The sequence below is a fragment of the Lagenorhynchus albirostris genome, chromosome 15 (genome assembly GCF_949774975.1).
Source record: "Lagenorhynchus albirostris chromosome 15, mLagAlb1.1, whole genome shotgun sequence".
In the NCBI taxonomy this organism is placed as follows: domain Eukaryota; kingdom Metazoa; phylum Chordata; class Mammalia; order Artiodactyla; family Delphinidae; genus Lagenorhynchus; species Lagenorhynchus albirostris.
In genome coordinates this window covers 5,429,127-5,444,332 of record NC_083109.1, presented here as the reverse complement: position 1 = coordinate 5,444,332, position 15,206 = coordinate 5,429,127, and the positions used below count along the sequence as shown (strand labels likewise).

The 15,206-nt window shown below is 50.9% G+C and overlaps 1 pseudogene; it reads left to right on the top strand.

The window, feature by feature from the left end:
* Positions 1-1,604: 1,604 nt before the first annotated feature.
* Positions 1,605-14,992, top strand: LOC132505607 (ester hydrolase C11orf54 homolog; annotated as a pseudogene).
* The last annotated feature ends 214 nt before the right edge of the window (positions 14,993-15,206 follow it).

Below are 15,206 nucleotides of genomic sequence, written 5' to 3'. Positions count from 1 at the left end.
TCTCTGGGAGTAGCATATGAAATTTTAATATTTTAGGCAGGCAGGCAGTACTTCTTGTCTAGACATGGAGAAATGTTGAGATGCAGAATTATTTCCAACACTCCAGCCAATGCAGCATGGTTCCTGCCTGTCCCCCCAGATTACGGGGTGTCATTTACTGTGCATTTGTGGACATACATCACAGAGGTCCCAACTGCCCGCGGGTGGCCTCAGCCGCTGCGTGTCACCGTGATGCAGCGGGACTGAGAGATGTCGGCTGGTGGGCTGTCTTTTCCCAGACCATTGAGCTGCTTACAAATCAATAAAAACAAGGTTGATTGGGATGAGAGCTTTACCAGAGGCTCGCACCATTGTTAGAACGACAGTGACTGTGTAAGAGGGATCATTAAACCTGCAATTAAGCTCTCAGAAACATTGGGCAGGGAAGGGAAAGAGAGTAAGGGATGGGGTCGGGTTGGCGTTTCCCATTGTTTGGCTGTATTTCTCTCTTATTTTTCACGTGGAAAGGTAAGCAGAGCAGGCTCCTGCTGGCCACTCCTCTGGGATGCTGAAGCTGGGGCTGGGGCACCTGACCCGCCCTCCTCTAAGCTGTGTGATCTTCAGCCAGTTCCTTCCCCTCTCTGTGCCTCCAAGTCCTCGTTTATAAAACGGGCTCATGAATTGGCAGAATTAGTCTCTTCAACCCCAATAGTCCCCATGGGACCCAGACTGGAGATCCACGGAGGCCGAGGCTGGGAGGCAGCTGAGGCTGAGGACAGTCCTCGCCGCTCTTGGTGCCTCCTGCAGCGGCCATTGAAAGAGGGCACACTGTGTGCTCAGCAGCAAGGGGTTCTCTCACCTGCAGATGGGGAAACTGAGGCTCAGAGCCGGGCGGCGGCAGATGCTCGGACTCCAGCTTCAGTTCCCTCCCTGCTGCATCTTCATTCACCAAACGTTTCCTTAGCATTGACCGTGTCCCGGGCCAGGTACTGCCAGGCCACGGCGGAGCCCCATATAGCCACCAGGACAGTGGAGGCTGGCGGAGCAGCTAGGACCCCACCTCACTAAACCTCTCTGCATCCCGTTGTTACTCAGATGCAGACTGTCGATCAAGCAGTCATGTGTGCCCAGTGCCCCGTGGGCTCCAGCCACCGAGGGCTGCGCTTCTAATCTGGGACGAGCGGACAGAGGGATGGCGAGTGGGGTGAGGTGTCAGTAACCCCCAGTGTCCTTGTTACAGAGCTGCCACCACCCTCCTGGGTGGCTCTGGCGTTTTTCCTTCTCTCTTGGGCCCTCCCATGGGGTGGTGTCTGGTAAAAACATACCCTCTCCGCCTTGTCCAAATGGCAGTCACAGAGGTAGCCCCGGGATGTGGGGCATCGCACCCTTGAGTCCTTATTCTATTCTACATTGCTTGTCACCCAAACCACGTGCTGCCTTTCTTCCAACATAACTATGAAGCTCCTCAGAAATGCTCGTGAGTAAGTCCACAGATTCTGAGGCTGGTGGGTGACCTGTTCACTTGTTGAGCACCTACTGTGTGCCAGGCTCTATGCTGAGGGCTCTCCTTTCCGCCTCAGCATGATCCTTTGAGGGACAAATGCTACTGTCCTATTTTACAGACAATGGCAGTGAGGTGAGTGTGGTGGGCAGAATAGTGGCCTCCCAGCTGTCCACAGCCGAATCCCCATAGTCTGTGAACATGTTACGTTTCGTGGCAAAGGAAGATTAGGTAGAATTAAAGTTGCTAATCAGCTGACCTTGAGATGGAAAGACGATCCTGGGTTATCAGGTGGCCCAGTGGAATCACAGGGTATTCACAAGTCAAAGAGGGAGGCAGGTGGGCAGCGTCAGAGTCATGTGATGTGAGGAAGACTCGGTGGACATTGTTGGCTTTGAAGGTGGGGGAGGGGGCCACAGTGAAGGCGGGGGGCCGGCTCTGGAAGGCAGCAACGGCAAAGAAAGGGCTTCTCCCCTAGAGCCCCCAGAAGGAATCAGCCCTGCCAACACCTTGACTTTAGCCCAGTGATGCCCATTTTGGACTTCTGACGTCCAGAACTCTAGGATAATAATTTTGTGTTGTTTCCAGCTACTAAGTGTGTGGTAATTTGTCATCACAGCCGTGGGAAACCGACTGCAGCTAAGTTCCTCATCCTAGGTCACATATAGTAAATGGTGGGGCTGGATTTAAACCCAGACCTCAGGGACTGGTTCAGGGATGGACATGCGAACAAGGCTGGCAAATCCAAAGCAATCCTGGGAGTTTCCTTGGAACAAACAGGAAAGGAAATCTCTTTCCATCAGGGCTGCTGAAGACATAGGTGCTATAGCCTGGAGGGGTGGATTAGCTGCTACTAGGTAAATGTCGTTCTGAATTACAGAACTGGGGTGAGAGGAAAAACAAGATGGTGACATTACTTGAGCCCCTGGATACCACCATTCCTGAAACCAACTCATCTTTACATTCCGGGAACAAATAAACATGCCTTTTTGCTCAAGCTGGTTTGAGCTGGGCTTTCTGTCTCTTACAACGGACAGATTCCTGGCAATCTCAGGATTTGGGCATGGCTTTTGAAAACCTAAAGGATTAGAACTTGATTTTGATTTCCTCTGTGCAAACAACACCCCCCGCCCCTCCCCCCCCCCACTGCCCTTTAGGTTTTCAGAGAGAGAGCAAAAAACTCAGATGCCAAGGAGCCTTTGAATCGTATAATCCCACAACGGCGCAGCCCCTAGGAGCCTCTTAGTCCTTAGTTTTACCCTTTTTACACGGATACAGAGCGTGGGAGCGACTTGCCCACAGTGACACAGCTGCTAGGAGACAGCCGAGACCAAAATCTGGGCCTTTTCATCCCCACTCTACCCCTTTGCCTTCTGAAGTTCCACGAGAAAGGGCTTTGAGTACATACTTTCTGGATGGTTTTCCTGCCGACAGGACTCAGGAAAGCACTAGGCTTGTCCAGCCTTGACTTTGCCACACTCGTAACATGGCTCACGTTTGCGTGTGGTCGAGCCTTTAGAAGGCGGCTTTCTGGCTGAGCCACTCTCCAGCCCCGGACTCGACTGGAAGTCACTGTGGGTTCTGCCCGTCTGGTCAGCTGTGGGTGTGCAGTTAATATTTCCCAGACTACGCTTTCTTCCTGGTCCCCAAACTCTCTGACCCCCTCAAAGCTCTGAGAAGGGAGGAATGTGTCAGGGGTGGGTCTCCCAGCCATCCCGGTTTCTTTGCTGGTTACCTGTCCCGCTTCGAGGAATCAGATGGCTTCACTTAATGAGCAGCTGGGAGCCAAGAAGTCCAGACCCCAGGTTGGTGCTAAAAATGCCAGCTGTGTCCAAAGCGGGCACCAGCTCCCACCCACCGACCAGCCCAGGTGGAAACACACCCTCTACTCCTCCCGGCTCACTCTTTTGTTTTTTCCAGCCTCGCCACCATTTACAAAAAATCTTTCTGCATCCCCTGCCGTGTTCATGGTGGAGGTCCTTCCTCCTCTTCCTGGGAGTGGTCTGAGCAGATTCCCAGTCTCTGATCATGAGCCGGATATTTACTGAGCACTTACTAAGTGCAAGGAAGCTTCTGTCAGTATTAGTATCATTAGTTTAATCCTATGAGGTGGATACAAGTCTCGTCCCATTTGAGATCCTAGGAAATGCGCCCAGGTGCGTGGAGTGACTCCCCCAGGACAGCACAGCTGGGAAGAGGCAAAAGTGGAGGCAAAGCTGGCATCAGTCTTACTCTGTCCATTTTACTGTTGAGGAAACTGAGACCCAGAATGGGGAAGTGACTTGCTCAAAGTCACACAGCAAGTGAGAGGCTGAGATGTGCTCAGAGTTCCTGTTTCCTGACTCCCGGTTTTCTGTCTCCCCCAGGGGTCCCACAGGCCCCCGGGCAGCAGACCGGGTAGAGCATGTGGACGGCCTCCACCATGGCCACCAAGGGTCCCTTCTGAAACCTGCCTCCGCTAAGGTGGTTAGAAACCCTCCCCGGGTGGGGATTCTGCCCCGCAGTGGGCAGTCCTATCCAGCCCATGGTTCGCAGCGACCCCCTCCAGCAGGGCACCCCACCTGCCCCATCATGACCCCCAAGAACTGCAGGGCTCCTGGGGTGGGCTGTGGAGAGCACAGCCTGGTGCTTTGCTTGAAGCTTTAAAAAAAGATTCCATTCAAGGTGGATTCTGTCCTCTTGGAAGGAGAAAATCCACCTTCTAGTGGGAGAAGCAGATCGTTGCTGTGGCTACTTCCCATGAGGAAGTCGTGAAAACAGAGCAGGAAGCTGGGCTGGGGGGAGGGGTCGGGGAATCTTGAGGTGAAGAGGCAGGGAAGGCCTCTCTAGGGAGGTGACATTGAGATAAAACCTGAACAATGATCAGGAGGTGGCCATGAAAATATCAAAGAGCTCCAGGCAGAGAGGACAGCAAGTGCAAAGGCCCTGAGGTAGGAATGAGCTTGTCTTACTGAAGAATCCATAAAGTCAGTGAATGAGGGGGTGGGTGGTCAGAAATGAAGTCAAAGAGATGGACCTTCTTAAATAGAGAAAATAACCTATCAGTGATGTACTCCACCACCCAAATATCCAGGGTGCGGGGGGGAAGGGGACTTAGGTTTATGGCAGGTACATCACGTGACACATACGGCATTTCGTGCCGCTCTTGTATTAACTGGTGAGGTGAGAACTCTCATCACCCCCATTTAGCAGAAGAAGAGCCTGAGGGTCCAGGAAGTGGGAGGCCCGTGGAGCCATCGCTGACCGGGCTGATGGGGCCTGTGGGCCGAAGGAGGCTCTTTGCTGAAAATGCAAAGTCCAGGGGAGTTTGCTCGCCCGGCGTCTCAGCTTTCCTCTGTATCACAACGTGGTTCCACTTTTCCTATTTCCAGCCAAACGTTTTGGAAACTCTGGGAGGTGTCAACCCATACAGGCTCCAGAGGCTTCTGGGACTGCTTGTGCAAAACTGGTGCGGGGCGGGGATTGATATCTGCCAACCTTTCCTCGCTCAGACATGGGGCGTTGCGACTCTCCCTCTCAAGGGAGAGGGGATCTGGGGATGTGGAAAGCACCTCTCTGGGTGCCGGCTTTCCGGAGTGTCTGAAACACAGCGTTCCACGGTAAGGAGCTGAAGGAAGCAGGCTCTGTTTTGGCAACGTGTATAGATCACTCACAACTGGTTTGACGGGGGATGGCGCCCGGGAGGCCCAGGAGCCCTGGCACCCAGCCTGAGGACGGCTCCTTGCATGTTTGCTGGGGGCGTGTAACCCATGGAAGCTGCGTCCGGCATCCCCCGGGGGCTCCCCTGTGCTTGGCCCAGGTGTGACGGGACCCAGATTGACCTGTGCCCGGTGGGAAGCCGGGATGGGCGCGTGAAAAGATCTGGTCTTTTGTTCACAAATATTTCTTGGTACTTCCTTTGTCCCAGCACCAGGATGCGGCCACAGGCAGGACTGATGGGGTCTTTTCTCCCGAAGCTCGTGTTCTACTGGGAGAGCCACAGGCCATATAAAGAAACAAATAAAAATACGCTACCCAGGAGTGACACGTGATGGGAGAGGATGAGGTGACCCGTGGAGAAAGGGGGGTCATGGAAGACCACTCTGAGGAGGTGGCCTTTGTGGGGAGACCTGAATCGAGAGGGAAGACCCCCCCCCACCGGGGAAGGACAAAATGACACAGGGCCTCATGCACCCAGTTGATGCTATCTGCCAGCTGTGCCCCCGCCTCGAGGCCCATTTCACAGATCAGTAAGCTGAGACACAGAGAACCAAAGTAACTTGCCAAGGATATAGAGCCAGGAAGTTGAACCGAAGCCCCCTGGCTCCAGGGCCCACGCAGAGAACCACTAGGCTGCACAGCCTCCCGAAGATACCTGGGGACACAGGGTCCTACCCAGGATTCCCACCGTAGCCCGTGGCTCCGAATCAGGTCCCTGTGCGCGTCTAAAGACCACGTGGGGGCGGGTGCTGGGCAGCACCAGCCTGATCGACGGAAAGCTGGCCCTACCCCCTCCCTCGTGCCATGTGTCCCCCCATTTCTGGGTGCTCTCAGTGGGGACCTCGAGCAGGTTCAGAGGGGAGGCTGCCAGTTACAGCTCCCCACAGTAAGTGTGGCAGAGGGCTGGGTATTTTGTTTCCAATCTGCCAGAGACCTGGAGGTAACCCCTTGGTGCCCAGGCCTGGCTATGCACGGGTCACGTGCTCTGATGTCACTGCGGCGTCAAATCGCTAGAAAGCTTTTTAAACACTCTCATCATGAACGGGTAACAAGGTCCCGAGGTGAGATGTGCGAAGCTAGCGTCCCTGCACAGCATCCGTCATCCACTGGCCTCCAGAGTCTGGCCGCACTGGTCCCCTCCAGCAGCCTGAGAGCCACCAGCCGGTCTCACCAGTGGCATCTGGGAACGAGAGTGCTGGGCTGAGGCTCTGTTCCTAAATGTCTCCAAAGCCCCGGGCCTCTGGCTCCCGGAGGGGTGTGAGTTCTGTGCTTCTGGGAAAAGGCAGGGAGCGATGCCCCGCTGCTTGCTCTGGCCGCGGACTCTATGCTGGTCTTTGCGAGACCCGGTGGACAGGCACAGCTACTGTGGGGCTGGCTGACCCGATTCAAGTGATTCCATCAACTTCCGGCCCTTAAGCAGGTGTCCACCATCCAACCATTACTACGTTCCCAGCCCCTGCGCCTTGCCTCCAGCTCAGTCTCACATCAGAACTGCCCCTTCTCCCGGGAACACGCCTCTGGATGGCCCACCCACCCACGCGGGAGGGAGGGGTGGGTCCGACCGCTTGCCCCAGCCCAGCCAGCCCCAAACGTCTCTTCCCTGGAGCCGGGCGGCCAAAGCAGCCTCAGGACTGGAGGGCACGGTCAGCCCCTGGCCGGAGAGGGTGGACGGCTCCTGGTGGCCCAATGGAGCAGAAACATGAGAAAATGAAGTTCATTGCACTAAACTTCAGGCAGGAAAAGCATTGACTCATCCCCCTGCCCCCAGCCAATTTTTTTTTCCCCCCAAAAAGCAACCACTGAACTTTTTCTACTTTCAGTCCCCAAACTAATTAAATCATGTATTGGGTTTGGGTTTTATTGGGAGATGGACCCCAGTCGTGCTTTGTTTTCTCACTTAGGCTCTCAGTGATCTCATCAACCAAGTTGGGGTGTCCTCAGGGCTGGAACCTCGTGGGCCTCCTCTCTTTGCCCCAAGTCCCTCTCTGTTTCAGAAACAGTCAAAAGAAATCCTCCAGCATGAGCTCACGGGAGGCTTGGGGCTAACAGGAGTTGGACTGGGTCTTGGCACCAACGCTGTGGATACTTCATTTTAAAATAATTAATTAATTAAGTATTTTTGGCTGCGTTGGGTCTTCGTTGCTGTGTGCAGGCTTTCCCTAGTTGCGGTGAGCTGGGGCTACTCTTCGTTGCGGTGCACGGGCTTCTCATTGCGGTGGCTTCTCTTGTTGCGGAGCACGGGCTCTAGGTGCGCGGGCTTCAGTAGTGTAGCACGCAGGCTCAGTAGTTGTGGCTTGCGGGCTCTAGAGCGCAGGCTCAGTAGTTGTGGCACACGGACTTAGTTGTTCCGCGGCATGTGGGATCTTCCCGGACCAGGGATTGAACCCGCGTCCTCTGCATTGGTGGGCAGATTCTTAACCACTGTGCCACCAGGGAAGTCCCGTGGCTGCTTCCTTTTAACATGGGAATGTTATAAAGTCAGTGGCAGCAGGACCCCCAGGCCAAGGTCCTCTGGAATGTCTTGCTGTAAATCAACACTGGTGTCTTTGGCCACACGTGTCCCTAGAGGATGTTCCAGAGCTTCACCCTGTGTGAGAGCCATTACCTTGAACACGGAACACAGGACGGTGTGCGGCAAGGGTGGAAATGGTTGACTGTCTGGGACTACAGAGGCCACAGGCTAAAATATCACCCAAAAAGGCACCAAAGTGCCCGGAACCACCTCAGTAAAGGGTGCTGGGAGGGTCTGCAGGTTACAGCACCCTGGGCAGAGGGGTGAACTCAGGCTCACCGCCCAGATGGGAGTGGTGCTGTGTGGTGTTTAGAGTACAGAGCACTCTCCAGAACTCTTGCCTTAGGCTTCCACAGCTCTTGTAAGTTTATAAGAATAAATACAAACATGCTAGTTGAAAGATAAAGAAATAAAATAAATGTTATGAAGTCATTTTGAAGGACGGAGGGAAAAGCTGCAAAGGGACACGTCCATTCTTTATAAGACACTTTATGGTCATCTCCTTTCTGAAATGTCTACCAGAAATACGTTATATGAGGATGCAAAGCTATTTGTTCAAGTTATCACTGCAGCTGAAAAACATAGTATTTTTCCCACTTTTTTTTTTTTTTAACTCTCATCACTAAGAAAATTGAAGTAGAAAATCCAGCAGACAATTATGCTTCGTGGAGCGGTGTCACGTCTGCAGGCTTCTCCGATGCTCACTGTGGCCTCTAATTAGATTCGGGGTTCTCTATATGTGGGGGCCTCAGTCTAACGCAATTTGAAAGCTAATCATGCTTAATTAGGTTGTACTATTAGGAAACAGCCAAGCAAACGGAAGAATTGTGAGTCATGCTTGGGAAACTTACAAAAGCAATATCACAAAACACACTGTTACTACCGGAGAGAAGCGCAAAAGTTACTCGCCTTCTGTTTGAACGACTGGATACGCAACCATGTTGGAGAGGCACTGAGGGTCGTCCCTTCTCTAGGGGGCCAAGTTCTCAAGGTGTACTGGCTACATCTGGCTGCCTCCTCTCAGAATGGAGGGGACTTTGTTTCAGGAGGTGATCTGGAGAAATTTCTTGCACTTTGCTGCAAGATGTGAAACAGACACCTTTATGCCTCATTTTATTGGGGCACGTGGTTCAAAAGCAGCTGAAACCCGGGGTAGAGGGAGGCTGTCACTGTGCTGATACGTCCACGTGTCATGGTTTAAGGACCTGCAAGAAAGTAGCTGAAAGACATGTGCCTTGTAGACGGCACAAGTCCAAGCTCAAGGTTAATTCACCTCAGGACAGTTGGGAAAGCTCCGAGGCCTGGAGAGGAAACCTCTTGTGTTTCCAGCTCTCTGAATTTATATCAACCAGGTTCATCTTCACAGAAGTGAAAAGAGGTTCTCAATTCCCCACCTGTTGATAAGAGCATAAGGATTCCAGTTCAGCCATTAGATCAATTTCTGACCAAGGATGCTAAAAGAGAGCTTCCACTCACCTCCTTTGTGCTTTTATTTTTCATTGGCAAAGTGAGTGTCAGAAAAATGAATGAACACATCACTCTTCATATATTCATTGCCAGGCACTGGGATTAAAATAATGAATAAGACATGTTCCTGTCTTCAAAGAGCAGGGATCCTTTAGAAAGCAGAGCCTGAGGCAAGGATTAGGTGACTTCTGATGTACTGGGGAGGAGCAAGCCCAGGGCAGTGGAGGTGATGGAGAGGGAGGTGAGGTGGTGAGGGAGGATTTGATGGGCGGTGTTGCAGGGCACTGGCTGCTACACCCAAAGTGCTGAGGAGGGACAGAGTGGGCTGCCCGGCAGGTGTGTTCACCCAGCACACGAACTTCCCTGGAAGGGCTTCAAGGAGGAACCGCATCTCCAGGGAGTCACAGGAGAGAGAAAGGAGAAGGCGTTCTGCCCGGCTCAGGGAATCCCCCCTAACACACTTCCTCCCCAGGCACCTCATCCAGCCCCTCTGGGCTGCTAGAAAAGCCAGGGTCCCCTCTGTGTGGTATCTCACGTATGGAAGTGGAGGTGTGGGGTGGTGTCATCCAAGAGGGAAGGAAGGGGCACCTGGGAGAATCTGAGAAGGGACACAAAGCTTGTGACCCAACACAGGGAGACAGACAAGTGAAGACACGGGTGCATGTGTCCGAGGGGTTGTGGAGAGGGGGCATCTCACAGTCTGCGAGGTTCAGACAGACCTTATTCCAGGAGGAAGGAACATGTATCCCGACACTGGAAAGATGAGTGGGATTTGGCCAGGGGAAGGATGGGGCAGGGACAGTGTTCCAGGCAGCAGGTCCAGGTAGGCAAAAGTAGGTAGGCTGGAAGGTGCAGGGGGAGACTGAAGCAGGAAGAAGGCTAGGATGAGCCTGGAGAAGTGGGGACCACGAGCCAGACCACGCCCGGCCTCGTCAGTGTGGGAGGGGCTTGGGTTTTACCCCCAGCAGCGGGGAGCTCCCCTCCAAGCCGCCGGGGCCCTGGCCCTTGGCTCTCAGCACCGGGAATCTGCTTCTCTTTTACGTTTCTGGCTTTGCTCTCCTTCCCTCTGGGCTGGGAGCTCAGGGGAATTTAGAGCAGCTGTCTCCAGACACCAGGGGTGAGAAAGTCCAGTCTTCCCCATGCTAGCCTCATAACAAGTCACCGTCACACCTCACCGGCCTCGGGGGACATCAGCACTGTGCCAAGAGCTGGCAGCCTCACTCGTCTGCTGGCCCAGGATCAGCAAAAATGAGGGCAGGGAAGCAGGTGTGGACAGGGCTGGAGGCGTGGGCGGCCGGCTCTGCTGTCCTGCCTGGTTGGCTAAGGAGGACCCATGGTGTGAGGCCAGCTCAGCCTCTGGTGAGGGACCTGGGGATGTGGCTCGGGTGGGTCCTGTCGTCTCTCTCAGGTCCCCTCTGGAGTTAGCTGAGCACGGATCCACTCGGTTGCTATGGTTCAGAGATGCCCACCAGAATTTCCCTCCTCTCTTCCTGGGTATTGGATGAGGGATGGGCGTGTGACCCACCCTGGACCAATCAGAAGTCTGAGATCGAGGCTCTGAGATGTTGCATAAATGAAGCTCAGTCTCTGGGTGTGGTGGGCAGAATAATGGCCCCCAAAGAAGCCCAAGTCCTAATCTCTGGAACCTATGAATATGTCACCTTATGTAGCAAAAGGGACTTTGTGGACGTGATGAAGAATCTTAAGATGGGAAAATTAACCTGGATTGTCTGAATGGGCCCCATGTATTCATAGAGGTCCTTATAAGAGGGAGGCAGGAGGATGAGAGAGAGAGAATGTGAGGCCAGAAGCAGAGGTTGGAGTGATGACTTTGCTGCCTTTGAAGATAGAGGAAGGGGCCACAAGCCAAGGAATGCATCAGCCTCTAGAAACTGGAAAAGGCAAAGAAGCAGATTCTCCCCTAGAGCCTCGGAGAAGGAAGACAGCCCTGATACACCTGAATTTTGGTCCAGTAAGAACCATTTCAGAATTCTGACCTCCTGAACTCTACGAGAATAAATCCATGCTGTTCTAAGCCACTCAGGTTGCGGCAACTTGTTAGAGCAGCAAAGGGAGCTGAACACGCCAGGCACATGGGTCCTTGCTGTCGGAGCGCCTTCATTTCAGAACAATGTCACGCTCCCCTCGTCAGAGATGTGGGGCTTGACATTGCTTGTAGGAACCTGGGGGCGATGCCTTCTGCGTTGTCCCTGGCTCGTGGGCTTCCCTGCAGCCAAGCGTCTACACTACCTGATTCTCCCTCCAGATCGGCCTCCTGGAGCTGCAGAGTATTTGTGCTCCACTCTCCTCACTACGAAATAGCTGACGGCTGCTGTTGCATTAGCCTTGGGTTTCCTCGTCCGCAGTGGTTGAAGTTTCCCCGAGTTTGGAATCAGCCGTTACCCTGACGGGCCTTTCGGTGGGCCGCTCTTTTCTGCTGTGTGACTGTGACCTGGCAGGTGGCCTTCCTCCCTCCTCCCCTCCCTCCTTTCTTCTCCCTGTGAACACACACAAAGTGCACCCTGATGAATTTTCACACGTGCACACACCTGTGTCATCACCACCCAGGTCACTCAGACCATTTCCAGCACCTCTTCTGTTTAAGCCCCCAAAGGTAACCTCTGTCCTGACTTCTATCACTGCGGATCTGTGTTGCCTGTTCTTTTTTTTTTTGTGGTACACGGGCCTCTCACTGTTGTGGCCTCTCCCTTTGTGGAGCACAGGCTCCGGATGCACAGGCTCAGCGGCCATGGCTCACGGGCCCAGCCGCTCCGTGGCATGTGAGATCTTCCCGGACCGGAGCACGAACCCACGTCCCCTGCATCGGCAGGCGGACTCTCAACCACTGTGCCACCAGGGAAGCCCTGTGTTGCCTGTTCTTGATCGTCACGTAAAGTGAGTTGAGTTGGGAAAACTGACTCTTGTAAAATGTGCATCTGGTTTCTTCCACTGGGAGATCCATCAGTGTCTTGTGGACCAGTGGTTCCTGCATCACTGCTGGGTAGTGTTCACTGTGTGGATGTATCACAGTTTGTCCATTCTCCTGTGGATGCACGTTTGGGTTTTTTCCAGATTTGGGCTACGATGAATAAAGCTGCTTCCAACATTCATGTTCAGGTCTTTGTCTGGACATTTGCCCTCTTTTCTGTTAGGGTGTTTCTAGGAATGGAATTGCTGGGTTGTAGGGTAGTTGTATATTTGGTCTGAATTCTTTTTTGATGACTCTCTTGCTGGTTGGATCTCACTGTCAAAAAATTGACTCCAGTTCTCTTTCCAAAACTCTCCCAAGGAGTTTTCTCCAGGGATGTGTGTCCTCTTGTGTGTGGAGCATCTAGCCACTGTGTTGATTTGAACATCTTGCCTACATGTAACGTTTCCAGATCACATCCACGGCCCGTCTGGACTTTGTGGAAGTTGTTTTCTGGTGCAACGTGTTTCTGTGGAAAAGTCAGATCAGCTCAAATATTTCCCTCCTTTTCCCTGATCTGTTTTCCTGCTTCAATGTTTGAAGAAATCTTTCTCTGTCTTTGGAATTCAATTGTTCAATTACAACATATCTCGGTGTTGGGCATTTTAAAGAAAAGTTTCTTGGAACATCTGAGTTTTTTAAGTATAAAGTTTCAGAGGTTTTTCTTCATTTCAGGGAAAGTTCCCTGCTTCATGTCTTTGAATACATTGTCACTGTTGGGCTTTGTAATCCAGGGACACCCCCAAACGCTTATATCGCATCTCCTGCGACAGGCCTCCACCTCTGTTAGCTTCCCTCAGCTTTGATCTCTTTGCCCTTTTCATGTGTATTCATTTCATCTCATGCCTTTTCTCTCTGTTAATATTTGATTTCCAGCTGTATCTGTTGTGTTCTCTGTCATTTAAAATTTTATTTCTTAGTTATGTAAAAATTTTTTTAAAAAGTCTGTTCCCTTCGGTCAGTTTATATCTTAAATAGGATTTGAAAATCATTTTGTCTTCCAGCATTTGTTTTACTGAATGCATAATGTTTATTAAGTTTTTCTAGAGGGTGAAGCAACGGAGAGAAATTCTCTTCTGTTTCTGGAGACATATTTTCTTCTTGGTTGGACTCTTTTTTTTTAATACATTTATTTATTTTTTATTTATTTATTTTTGACTGCATTGGGTCTTCATTGCTGCACACGGGCTGTCTCTAGTTGCAGTGAGCTGGAGCTGCTTTTCGCTGTGATGTGCGAGCTTCTTATTGCAGTGGCTTCTTTCGTTGTGGAGCACAGGCTCTAGGCATGCAGGTTTCATTAGTTGTGGCACGTGGGCTCAGTAGTTATGGCCCACGGGCTCTAGAGCGCAGGCTCAGTAGTTGTAGTGCACGGGCTTAGGTGCTCCGCGGCATGTGGGATCTTCCCGGACCAGGGCTTGAACCCATGTCCCCTGCATTGACAGGCGGATTCTTAACCACTGCGCCACCAGGGAAACCCTGGACTCTTTTTTAAAAATACCTCTTTTCGGCAGAAGGGGAGAGGCAGCACGTCGAAAGGAGGGCCTCTGGAGTGTGGAGTTCCGGAGTTTGGAGTTCTGCAGAAGGGGCTAACGGATACCTTTGCTGATGTCCAGGTCTCTGTAGTTGATTGCCCTAATTTGACTAAGGAGCCATTTACCTTTCCCGTAAAAGGTATCTGTGGGAAAACTAGAATTGCAGAAGTAGGAGGTGTGCCTTACTTATTGCCTCTTATAAATAAAAAAAATTATGATCTAAATAAAGTCGCAGAAGAAATCCAGCTTCCTGGAGCTTTTGTTCTTGCAGCAGGAGCAGGTCCATTTCCGACTCTTGGATTCAGTTCTGAGTTTATGCCAGTTGTTCAAACGGAAAGTTGAACACAAACCTCCTGTGAATGGAAGTTACTTTGCTCATGTTAACTCTGCAGATGGAGGGTGCCTACTAGGGAAATACAGTGAGAAATATCATGATTTGGGGTTTACATTACTGGCTAATCTTTTTGCCAGTGAAGGCCAACCTGGAAAGGTGATTTTGGTTTAAAAATGCAGTATTCTCCAAAAGTTCTCAGATAGCTAAAAATCTGAATGCTTACTGCAACTACTGTAGTTTTCTTAAGAAAATCCAAAGCTACCCAAGTCCCAAACCTCTTTAAATAATCCAGTTATAAAAGATTCAGAAAATACTACAGGCAGAGTGAGAGTCTCATTTAAAACTAAGGTTAAGAATAATACTTTGGGCTTCCCTGGTGGCTCAGTGGTTAAGAATCCGCCTGCCAATGCAGGGGGACATGGGTTTGAGCCCTGGTCTGGGAAGATCCCACATGCCGTGGAGCAACTAAACCCATGTGCCACAACTATTGAGGCCCGCATGCCTAGAGCCTGTGCTCCACAACGAGAGAAGCCACTGCAATGAGAAGCCCGCGCACTGCAACAAAGAGTAGCCCCTGCTCGCTGCAACTAGAGAAAGTCCACATGCAGCAATGAAGACCCAATGCAAACAAAAATTAAAATAAAAAAGATTTTTTATTAAATAAAATAAAAAATTAAATATTAAATAAAATAAAAAAATTTTTTTAATAAAATAAAAATTTTTTTAAATAAAAAAAATTTAAAAAATTAAATAAAAAAAAATATTTAGTAAGCGATAGCATTTTTCCAAGGAACTAAAAGGTCATTGAGGTGAAAGCCAAAAGAAGAACTGGAAAACTTAACTTCGTGACTTGTATGAGACAGACTCTTAAAAACATTATGGAGATAAGCCTGTAGGAATGAGAGGTACTTTTGTGATTCAGAAAGGAAAAGTGAAGACTCACATTATGCCGGCAGAATTTTCTTCCTGCCCATTGAACTCTGATGCTCTATCACATTGATAAACCAATAGAGACCCATTCATTTGGGTGAGATTAAATCAACAGATACTCGTTTGACTGATTAACTCATTAATTGATACTAACATAAAGCCTAATAGAAATGATCTCACTACTTAAGCTCTATTTTTTTTGGCCTTTGAAATGAAAGGTATGTCGACACTGTGCTCTGTATTACTTCACAGATCTATCTGAAAGGGATTATTGGGAACAAAGA